The sequence below is a fragment of the Marmota marmota genome, unplaced genomic scaffold (assembly GCF_001458135.2).
Source record: "Marmota marmota marmota unplaced genomic scaffold, marMar, whole genome shotgun sequence".
Classification (NCBI taxonomy): Eukaryota; Metazoa; Chordata; class Mammalia; order Rodentia; family Sciuridae; genus Marmota; species Marmota marmota.
In genome coordinates, this window is record NW_025999960.1 from 5,106,003 (window position 1) to 5,117,874 (window position 11,872).

Sequence of the window (11,872 nt, forward strand, 5' to 3'; positions counted from 1 at the left end):
ATGCTGACCATCTACTGTGTGCTCAAAGTTCAGTAACACATTTTTATAAATTCTATTCTAATTGTCTTACCCTTCTTTTTTCTACAGTCTAGTCAGACCCATATAAACTAACCTGCAATGCCATGCTCTGCTGTCATGTTTACTGTAACAACAAACTGCTGAGTGGGAGGAGCACATGAGTAATTTCTCTTTATACTACATACAGACTGTGATTGCTAAAGTGGAGTAATGCAGAAGGTTTCTCTAATGACCCTCTTAGGTTTGATGGCAGTGTTAAGAATGAAGTAAATGAATTCTCAAAGTAACTTTCCCGGCATTTGTTTATGCTGTTCCTGGCCTGTTGCTACTCTCACTGCTCTGTTTCAACAATATGAAGGGTTAATTTCACTTGGATATTATTTTTCTGAATTGACTGAAGCTTTTTTTTCTTTCATCTAAAATGAATACCATAAGGTTTTGATTTTTCTCTTTGTTCTTCAGACCATCTCTCAGCTCATTAGCAGGTGAATCAAAACACTTTTACTTGTCACCTATTAATAGCTCACGTGAGAGTTTTGGGAAAAGTAGAAACTGCATTCAAGGTTATTTTTTTCCCCTAGTGTTGAAGAATAAGATGACAAGGATTTCAATTTGCACTCTTTAAAAATTCTTTGCCAACTATTTCAGCTACCAATTCTAAAAAATAAACCAAGCAATACATTTATTGCATTTATTTCCCCACACAGATTCTGAAGGAACTGCTAAGATAGTAAAAGCAGGGAAGAGCAGGGTGATTATTTGCTATGCCAAGTACTATACTAGGTGTTGTTAGTCAAAAAATGCTGGTTTTAATAGTCTTTGTCCCAGCTTGCTTCTGAATGACCTCTATATTAAGTAGAGAAAAAAATGGTTTGGAGGTAAGGTGCCAAAGAGAAATAAATCCCTGTGTACTAACAATGGCTCTTGTGTGGCAATTTTGAACATTCAGTAAATACTATGATTTCCCTACTTTCTCAATCTACTTCCAATTCCTTCTTTCTCTCCTTTCAATGACCCTTTAAAATCATTGAGGAGGAGAGTTATAAATTAAAGAATATATGGGAATTATTTCTAAGACTTTACTTTTAAATGTTATTTGACTCCAAGACAGAACGAAGGAGGTGGAGGTGGGTAAATGAGGAAACCTCAGAGCAGCTAAGCTAGGACTGAATTAAGATCAGGGACATATGTTGAATTTTAATTTACTTAAAACTTTACTACTTTCCTTTTCTGTGTTCTATAGACAGCTCAGACCCATAACAATGTAACTTCCTGTACATGTTTGGGCCTTTCCCTTATTCTTTAATTCAGAAATGAGGTTGCCACTCACTTCCAATTGTTGATGATGGCAACCAGACTTCTGATGTATACCGATGAAGCTGGAACTAAGAAGTCTAGTTCCATTGTGACTCCAGATCCTTTTCGTGAAACCTGATTCATCTCTCCTAAAGGTTTGATGTCTTCTCTTTTTTGCTATTTACACTTTCTTCATTAATTCTGGTGGATACTCAGTGGGCATTTTAATTTGAGACTCAGCTTATATCCTTCAGTTTTGTAAAATTCTATTGATTTATTCCTTTTAGAGTGTTATGCCTTTTATTTTTTTTTTTTCTGTGCAGTCCTTTTTTGGAACTCCTTTGGGTTGGATATTTGATTACCAGAATTAAATCTCAAATTTTAATTTCTCCTCTGTCTTCTATCTCTATTACAACTATTTCTTATGCTCTAATTTTTTGGAGATTTCTTGATTTTGTCTTTTGAGCCATCCATTAAACCAGTACATGTTTAGCTATCATAGTCTTTAGATCTCTGCATATTTTTTGGTTTATTGATTGTTTTCTGTTTCTTATTTCATGAATATAATCGTTTCTGATTTTTCTAACCATATTAATTATATGTTTTAATGCTCATTCCCATTTGTCTTGTGTCTTTTTCCTCTGAACAATTATATGTTTTAACGCTCATTCCCATTTGTCTTGTGTCTTTTTCCTCTGTCTTGTTCAGTTGTTCTTGATGTTTAGTTATTGGTGGATTTTCTCAAGTGTTTGCTGATCCTTGGCTGTCCACTTAAGAGCATTATAATATGGATTTGAAGCCCCAAGTGCATCAACAGACATATAAGTGAACTGAGATGTATTTTTAATTATAACATCCCAAATATTTTCTGGAGCACTTCAGTCTTTTCAGAGAGACTATCTAATCTCTCACCAGGGATGTGGGATAATAACTAAAGTGCACCTGCTTTAACTTCTGATGCTGTTTTTTTTTTTTTTTTGTCCCCATCTGATGCCTCACTATGCTCTCTTTTGGGTTTGGTGTCTAAGGTCGGTAACATTCCTAGTTTAATATTTTCAGGGAAAGCCTCCTGTTTGCAAGTTTGGGGAACGGTGATCACTGAGCACAAAAGATGTGTGGGTGGAGACTTCAGCTTCAAGAAACCTTAAGAATTATATGGCAGAACACGATGGCCACTAAGGTCCTCTTGTGATTGTCTTCCCATAAACCCAAAAAGTTGACCAGCGGTTCATGCACCAAACCACTTCTTCAGAAGAACTAAGGAAATCAGTTGAGAGACCACAGTGCCTTCTTCCAGTATAACAAAATGAAAACATGTACTGAAGAAGGCAGGAAGGAAAGAGTGGGTTGTGTCAAACTTCCCCCAAGGCTACGCAGCCCTTCAAGAAACAAGATGCCTTCTACTTTAACGAGGGAGAGATATACAAGCTTTAGACATTAAACCTAGTGTCTTGGCCGTCATGGGCTGTGTGTGGACTATGTTGCACATAGTAGCCTAATGAGGGGTTAGGTCTGGCATTGTGAACTCCCTGTAGTACCCCCTCAGGGATTGATCACTTGATACAGGTAAACCTCCATCTCAAGCTCTGCCTAAGATCCCACACAGCACCTGAGATGGGTGTGACCTTCCAAGATGTCATTCAATCTGCTGACTACAATATATCACAAAGCAAGACTCCACCCTTGAAACCTTACCTTTGGTGTATCACCTTAAATAAACCACAGGAGCCATTTTGTTTTTGTTTAGTTCAAGAACCCATGTGGGCTAGATCTATCAGGGGCTTCACTTTTGTAAATATATTTCTGAGTATTTGTGTTTTATTATTTGTTAATTACTTGAGATATTAAGATTTAGAGTGGCCATTTGGGGCTTAGATTCCTATAGGCAGAAGAACTCCCATATGAGATGCTGACTGTCTTTTCCCCGAAAACCAAGTACTAAGTCTGTTGTGGTGAAACCTAGTGCTGGGCAAAGGCTCATGATGACCCTGGGCTAAAACCTGTAGACTGAGCTGTGTAAGGCCAGGTGGCTGACTAATTCCATTTCCGTCCTTGGGTAAATGGCAGAGTAGCAGAACTTCACCCATGGTGGAGCAGGACATGAAAGCTAGTACAGGGCTTTGTCTTGATGCCAAGTTCCAGGATCAACACAGTAAGACCCAGCATCCAATAGAAACTGAAGGCCCCATAATACAGGTCAGACAGAGCTCACAGGCAGAGCTCCTAGACTGGCCTTGGAATGTTAAAATGGGAAAGACTGGAATCTTAGTGTACATCATTTCCAGCCTTGGAGAAGGCCTGGGGCACACCTGTCTTCCTCCTGGGACTAAGCAGGCTCCTGAAGCTGTGAGACTCAGATTCAGTCCAGCCAGGTGTCAGCCTCTGTGGCAAAAGAACTATCCACCTCCTCCTCCTCCTCCTGCTATTAACACAGCTATTGCTAGGCCAGTACTTGCAGACAGGGTGCTAGAATTTGCTAGAACTGCCCTGGCACCAGGTTATACTTATGCACTATGGATTGTATTCAAGTGTTGGACCATATCAGTACCACCTGTGTCAAGGGCCTTGATATACTACTGAGGCTGCTCAGGATCTGGCTGCTGTGACACTCGGGTGGAAGCCAACTTAGCATCAGCCTAGGGAGCCAAGGGGTTGACTTCACCAACACTACCCAACCTCAGGCAGCACAGTTTAGTACAAGACCTATTTACACACAGTTTAGTACAACACTCTTGCTCACACAAGGTTGGAGATGGAAGCACAAGAATTTGCTTTGATAGTTTGAGCTAGGCTATTACAATCTAATATCTGGTGGATCTTAATGGCCCTTAGCCCTAGTTTGCCTGTGGACAGAGCATCTTGCATATCTTCAGCACCTGGGGAAGACAAGTATCCTGTCTATTGGACTCTACTTTAGCTAGAATCACCTGTGACTGGATGCAGTGGTCTTGGGCCATAAGTCTACTTCAGCAATAGGAAGTCCACAGTGATGTGGGCTTGGTCCTACCCATGTTGTGCTGGTTTTGGAAGGCTATGGGCACAGGGTGTGACACAGATTGGTGGAATTATTGGCCACAGATATGACAGAGGAGTCTGCGGATGGTCCATCCTTGGTGACTCTGCCCCATGCAGGGCAGAATTCTGTAATACCTGACTGTAGGCTGTTAACTGGGAATAAGGTATCTTAACTTCCCCTGGCTGTCCCTAGTGAGAGGCAGGTGGAGACAGACTACTTTTTCCTAGGGACTGTTCTATTTCTTTCTGAACAATACATCAATAATGTGTTTGGGGGGTAAACCTGGACTTAATTGCCCTTTAGTACCAAAAGAGCAACAACATGCCAACAGCAGATGCTTAGTATCTGGATCTGAATGACACCAAGAAGGAAACAGTAGAAGTACCTACAGGCTCAGAAAGAATAAACCGCCAACTTAGAATTTCTGGAAAGATAGGCACAAAGCTAGACTAGGAAGACTGGAATAAATGCTCAATCCTTTAATGCCCAGATGACATTACATGCCAGTAAGCATTAATAGCTTTCAGGAAACCACGGCCTCACCTAATAAGGTGCTAGAAACTTAGAGAGAGAGAGAGAGAGAGAGAGAGAGAGAGAGAGAGAGAGAGAGAGAGAGAGAGATATCAGAATGAGAGAACTCAGAGAGTATAAAAGGTCTATTTTGAAGAGACTTGATTAGCTTGAAGAAAACACAGAAAAACATTTCAATACTGAAACAAACTTAACAAAGAGATGAAAGCAATTTTAAAAAATCAAACAAATTATTGAGGCGAAAAATACATTTGGTTAAAAAATGCAACAGATGGCATCAATAGCATGATTGATCAAGCTAAATAAATAATTAGTGAGCTCAAAGGCAGGCTGTTTGAAAATACAGAGTTGGAGGAGGAAAAAAGCACAAAGAGAAATGAAGAAAGCTTGGGAACTTTGGGAGAATATTACAAAAGGAAATATTTGTGTTATGGGTTTAAGAAGGACTTGAGAATGCCAAAGGCTAGAAAGTTTTATTCATAGAAGTAATAACATAAAACTTCTTAAACTTAGAAAAGTATAGGAAATATACAAGTAGAGGAAGGTCAAAGTTAATCAGTCAGATTTAACTAAATCTATCCCAAAACATAGTCAAGCTTTCAGAGGTGAAAGTTAAGGAAAAGATTCTCAAGACCGAGAGAAAAGAAATGAATAATACATAGAGGTTCCCAGTTTACCTGACTTAGCAGATATCCTTCAGGCCACAAGAGAGTGGCATGAACTTTTCACAGTACTGATGGAAAAACATACAAAAAAAACCCAAAACAACAACAACAACAACAAAAAAAAACACCTGTCAGTTGAGAATATTGTACCCAGCAAAGCTATCCTCTAGAAATAGAAGATAAATATGTGATAAACACATTCCTAGACAAACATACACTGAGAGAATATATTTCTGCCAGACCTGTTCTGTAAGAAATGCTAAAGGATGTTCAAACTGAAAGAAAGAGAGTAATGACTAAAATGAAAGCATGGGAAGGCATAAAACTCACTTGTAAGAATAATTATACAAACTCAGAATGTTCTAATATTATATGCATTGTATGTACAACAATCATATTTAGTACAAATACTGAAAAATAAAATCATTGAGAACAATACAAACTTATGGTAATGTTAAAATATAGACAATTTAAAAAGATATAAAATGGGACACAAAAATTCAATATGTGGGAGGAATGGAATGCAAGTGTTGAGTTTACTCTTTAGTATATTTTTTCATTCATTTTGTTTTAATTCTTATGGTCATAGCAAGTTGCTATTGTTTCAAAGTAGCTTGGTATAATCAAATTGTGTCTTTATAAGTCTCACTGGAACCACAAGGCAAAAAATTTATAATTGCAAACCAACAATAATAAACAAGGAATCAAAACACACCACTATAGTAAATCACTTTGCCACAAAGGGAGACTGTAAAAGGTGGATAAAGAAAGAAAGGAACTACAAGAAAACTAGAAAACAAGATATGTAATGGCCTGGGTGGGACTTTGCCTATCAATACTTATCTAGAAGAGCCTATAATTTGGGAACAAATTTTTACCACACACACATCAGATAGAACACTAGTCTCTAGGACATATAAAGAACTCAAAAATCTTAACACCAAAAAAAAAAAAAAACAAAAAACAAAAAACAAATAACCCAATCAAAAAGTGGGCCAAGGAACTGGACTGACACTTCTCAGAAGAAGATATAAAATCAATCAACAAATGTATGAAAAAATGTTCAATATCTCTAGCAATTAGAAAAATGCAAAACAAAACCACTCTAAGATTTCATCTCACTCCAGTCAGAGTGGCAGCTACAATAAGTGTTGGCGAGGATGTAAGGGGAAAAGGCATACTCATGCATTGCTGGTGGGACTGCAAATTGGTGCAGCCAATCCAGAAAGCAGCACGGAGAATCCTTGGAAAACTTGGAATAGAATAACATTTGACCCAGCTATCCCACTCCTTGGTCTATATCCAAAGAACTTAAAAACAGCATACTACATGGACACAGCCCCATCAATGTTTATTGCAGCACAATTCACAATGGCTAAATTATGGAACCAACCTATATGCCCATCAGTAGATGAATGGATAAAGAAAAGTATACGTACACACACACACACACACACACACACACACACATTGGAATATTACTCAGCATTAAAAGAGAATAAAATCATGGCATTGCAGGTAAATTGATGGAGTTGGAGAATATAATACTAAGTGAAGTAAGCCAGTCCCCAAAAAACAAATGCTGAATGTTTTCTCTGATTTAAGGATGCTGATTCATAATGTGGTTGGGGTGGGGCATGGGAGGATTAGATGAACTCTAGATAGGGCAAAGGGGAGGGAGGTGAAGGGAGATCATATAGGGATAGGAAAGACAGTGGAATGATGAATATATGAATGGTGTGACTCTACTTTGTGTACAATAGAGATATGAAAAATTGTGCTCTATATGCGTAATATGAATTGTAATGCATTCTGCTGTCATATACAATGAATTAAAATAAAAATAATTATCTTGATTGTAAAGTGATTGAATTCTCTAATTAAAAGACCTAGAGTGACTGAGTAGTTAAAACCAAAACAAAACAAGCCCCAAATGGGTATTGCTAATAAGAAACTCACTTTACCCCTAAGGACACATAAACTGAAACTTAAAGGATGAAATAAAATGTTCCATTTAAATGAAATCCAAAAGAAATCAGGAGTATCCATACTTATATCACAGAAAATAGACTTTGATTCAAAAACAATTGAAAATGTTAAGGATTGTCACTATATAATGATAAAGGGATCAGTTCAACAAAAGGAAATGATAATTCTAAATATATATGCACCCAGTGTTGGATAAAACAAATACTATCAGATCCAGTGGGAGAGATAGACTCTAATACCATAATTGTTGGGGCCTTTACATCCCTCTTTCAGCAATGAACAGATCTTCCAGACAGAAAACCAACAAGCAATAGAGTTAAAGTTGCACCCTAGACCAACTAGACATAAGAGACATAAAACATTCCACCCACTGACTACCAGATAAACATTTTTCTTACCAACACATAGAATATTCTTTAGGACAGATCATATTATAGATCACAAAATAAGACTCTAAAAATCTAAATTTAAAATCATAGTAATTATCTTTTCTGAACATCATATAATAAAACTAGAAATCGATAACAGGAAAAACTTTGGAAATTATATAAACATATGGGGTAGACTAAAAACATGACAAATAGCAAATTTGAGAAGATAAATAAAATAGACTGACTATGAAGAGTCAAATAAAATCAGAGATTAAACTGGAGACATAATTGACACCACACAAAAATATAAAAGATCAAAAGAGGTTATTATGAACAATTATATGTCAACAAATTTGATAAGTTAGAAGAAATGGACAAATCCCTAGATATATACCTTACCAAGACTGAATAGTGGAGAAAGAGAAAACCTTAATGGGATACTAATAAGTAATGAGATCGAGTCAGAAATAAAAAAAACCTCCTGTCAAAGAAAAGCCCAGGACCACGTGGCACCAACTGCCAAGTTCTACCATTTAACATACTAATACATAGTCTTTTTAAGTTATTCTAAAAATTAGAAGAGGAAGGAATTCTTCTAATCACATTGTGCAAAGCCAGTAGTACCTTGATACCAAAACCAGGCAAGTACACAACATCAACAAAAAGAAAAGCTATACAATGTCTCTAAGGAACTTAGATGCAAAACTTTTTGATAAAATGCTAGCAAACCAAACCCAACTGCACATTAAAAATGTCATTCACCATGATCAAGGAGATTCATCCCAGGGACACAGTGATGGTTTTAACAAATGCACTGAAATCACTAAATGTGATACACCATCAACAGAATGATGGAAAAACACCAGATGGTTATCTTGATAGATACAGAAAAGGAATTTGATAAAATTAAATATCCTTCATGGTACAAACACTGAAAAAATTAGGCAGAGAAGGAATGTACCTCAACACAATGAAATCCACTTATAATAGCTAACAGCTAACAATACTGAATGTTCCTCAACATTACTGAATAGGGGAAAGCTGAGGGCTTTCTCTCTCAGATATGGAAGACAAGCCTGCTATTTTCTCCATCTTTGTTCACTATAATTCTGGAAGTCCTAACCAGACAAACAGAAAATGAAAAGAAACAAAGGCATTCAAGTTTGCAGCTGACACGATCATATACATAGAAAAGTCCAAAAACTCCACAAAAAGCTATTAGAACTTGGGGCTGGGATTGTGGCTCAGTGGTAGAGTGCTTGCCTAGCACATGTGAGTCCCTGGTTCGATCCTCAGCACCACATAAAAATAAATAAATAAAAATAAAGGTATTATGTCCAACTACAATTGAAAAATAAATATTTTTTAAAAGCTATTAGAACTATAGATAAGTTCACCAAAGTTTTAGGGTATAATTCAACATACAAAAATCAGTATCATTGCTATATGCCAACAATAGTTGTCTAAAATAGAAATTTAAAAAATTCACTCAGTATTGTAAAGAGAGAAAGAAAGAACAGGAAGAAAGGAAGAAAGAATAAATACTCAGGAATAAATTTAACCAAAGAGGTTAAAGACCCCCCTACAATGAAATGAAATGAATGAAACATTGATGAAAGAAATAGAAGAGGACACAGACAAGTAGAAAGATATCCATGTCTATGGATGGAAGAATCAATATTATTGAAAAGCCCACACCCCACACTATCCAGTTCAGTTTATACCTTTAGTGAAATCCCTATCAAAAGGTGAATGATGCTTTTCACATAACTAGGAAATAAATATTCTAAAATTTGTGACATCATTAAAATATCTTAAAAGCCAAAGAAAACAATCTTGAGCAAAAAGGTCAAAGCAGAAACATTACACTACTTTGAACATGACTTCAAAACATGGTACAAAGGTGCCATCATCAAAACAGCATGGTATTAGCATAAAAATAGACACATCGGCCTATAGTATACCCTAGAGAGCCTAGACATAAACCCAAGCATCTATAGACAAGCAGTTATCAAAAAAGGTGCTAAAACAGCATTGGATAAAGGTTAGTCTTTTTAATAAATGATGCTTGGAGAACTGGATGTCCATATGCTGAAGAACGAAATAATACGCCTATTTCCTAGTACTTACAAAAATAAACTCAAATGATTCAATACTTAAAACACCTGAAATTATGAAACTACTAGATGAAAAGAGAAACACTTAGGACATTGGAATGGGCAAAGTTTTTTGGTCAAGAATCAAAAACACAGGAAACAAAAGCAAACAGGCAAATGGGTTACATCACATAAAATCTTCTCCACAGTAAAGGAAACAATCATCAGAGTGCAGAATGGGAGAAAATATGTGCAATCTGTATGTGTGATGAGAGCTTGATATCCAGACTATAAAAGGAACTCAAAATCTCAATAGAAAGAAAGACAATACAAATAAGTGGGTAGAAGACGTAAATAGGGATTTCTTAAAAGAAGAGATAGTACATAACTCACTTGAATCAAATGTATGAAAGATGATATGTCATGAGCTTTGTAATGTTTTGAACAACCAATAAAAAAAAGAATGTGAAAAATAATCATCAGGCAAATGTGAACATGTGTTGAAGCATTACATAGTGTCCCATTAATGTGTACAATTTTTGTTTTTATATTATCAGTTTAAAAGATTACAATAACTTCTCACCCTTCTCCCATTTTCTGTGGAACAAGTACGAGGAACTCCCATTTCTGTTTTCTCTGAGGCTGTGGGTTGAATCACTAGGTTCTCATTGCTTTTTGCAATTAGATATTAAAGCTCCCACTGCTCAGCAAGCCAGTTCCTCCAACAATAGGCTTCCACCTTGGAAAACCATTAATGTCTTTTGTCTTGTGTCCTCCCCTCTTAATTTTGTTCTTTTGAGTTTATAGCTTTTTATTCAGTGTCATCTCACACAAGCACTCACATCTTCAATTAATCACATTTAATTGTTTAGACAGGAATTCTGATTGTGTCATGTTTAAAACTTTCCAGTGGCTTCCCATTGCATTTTAAACATATAACATATCTTCAGTGTGGCCCGTAAAGCCCTATGTGACCGGGTCTCTGTTTGCTTTCTTTCTCATTAATTCCTTATGCATTGCCTTTTTATCCTCCATTTCTCCTTTGTAGAATGATTTATAAGGTTAAATAATTTTTCATAAATTCTGGAAAAAGAAAAGAATCTTTCTTCGTCATCATTCTTGAAGTGCCTTGCACTGTGCCAGGCATGTCAATCAATAAATATTTGCCATGTGGGTTAATTGACTTACGTCATTTGTTGACCCTATGTGTTTCCCTCTAATATCATCAGCCGTAAAAGCTGTTGTTTATTTCAGAAATATGAAGGTGTACAGTAGAAACCAATAAACTGTTCTTCATTTCAGGGAAGAAGAGGGACCACAAGAAATAGTAGGTGACGGTAAGTGAGAATGTCATTAGAGAAGAGAGAAGATGGTCATTTGAATCTTAGGAGCAGACAGCAGCTTTGTGTCCAGGTCTGTGTTATATGTTTTATATATATGACTTGATAACAATCATGCATAGTTACTCTATTTTGATATACAGGCTATGTAAAACTATGAATTTTGCAATGCAATTGTTTTTATGGCACTATAACTCATATTAATTCACATGGTTATTAACTCACATGGTGACAGGTGTAGTTCTAAGCTTTTAACATACATTAACTCATTTACTTCTTATGATGAATTTATGAGATAAATTGTTATTTTCATTTTATAGATGTGAAAAATGAGCCAAAAAGAGGCTTAGTAGCTTTTCTTAAGCCATATAACCATTTGTAGCAGAGTCTACATTTGGATTAAAACCTTAAGATTATAGAATTTAGGTTCTTAACTAATATAGTTTGCTAACTCTTTATCCATACTCATGACACACCTATAAAGTAGGCTAAATGAGATTAGAGAATCATTCAGGTGGGCAGTTGAATTCTTCTCTTCCATATAATTAAG

At 36.3% G+C, this 11,872-nt stretch overlaps 1 long non-coding RNA gene across 1 annotated transcript in view; it reads left to right on the plus strand.

Annotated features, from left to right (window-relative positions):
* The window catches only part of LOC107148546, a 143,747-nt gene extending 132,247 nt beyond the window's left edge, over positions 1-11,500 (plus strand). The window contains exon 6 of the long non-coding RNA XR_007347364.1: positions 11,285-11,500. This is a non-coding gene — a long non-coding RNA (uncharacterized LOC107148546). The remainder of the gene's footprint in view (positions 1-11,284) is intronic.
* Positions 11,501-11,872: the final 372 nt, after the last annotated feature.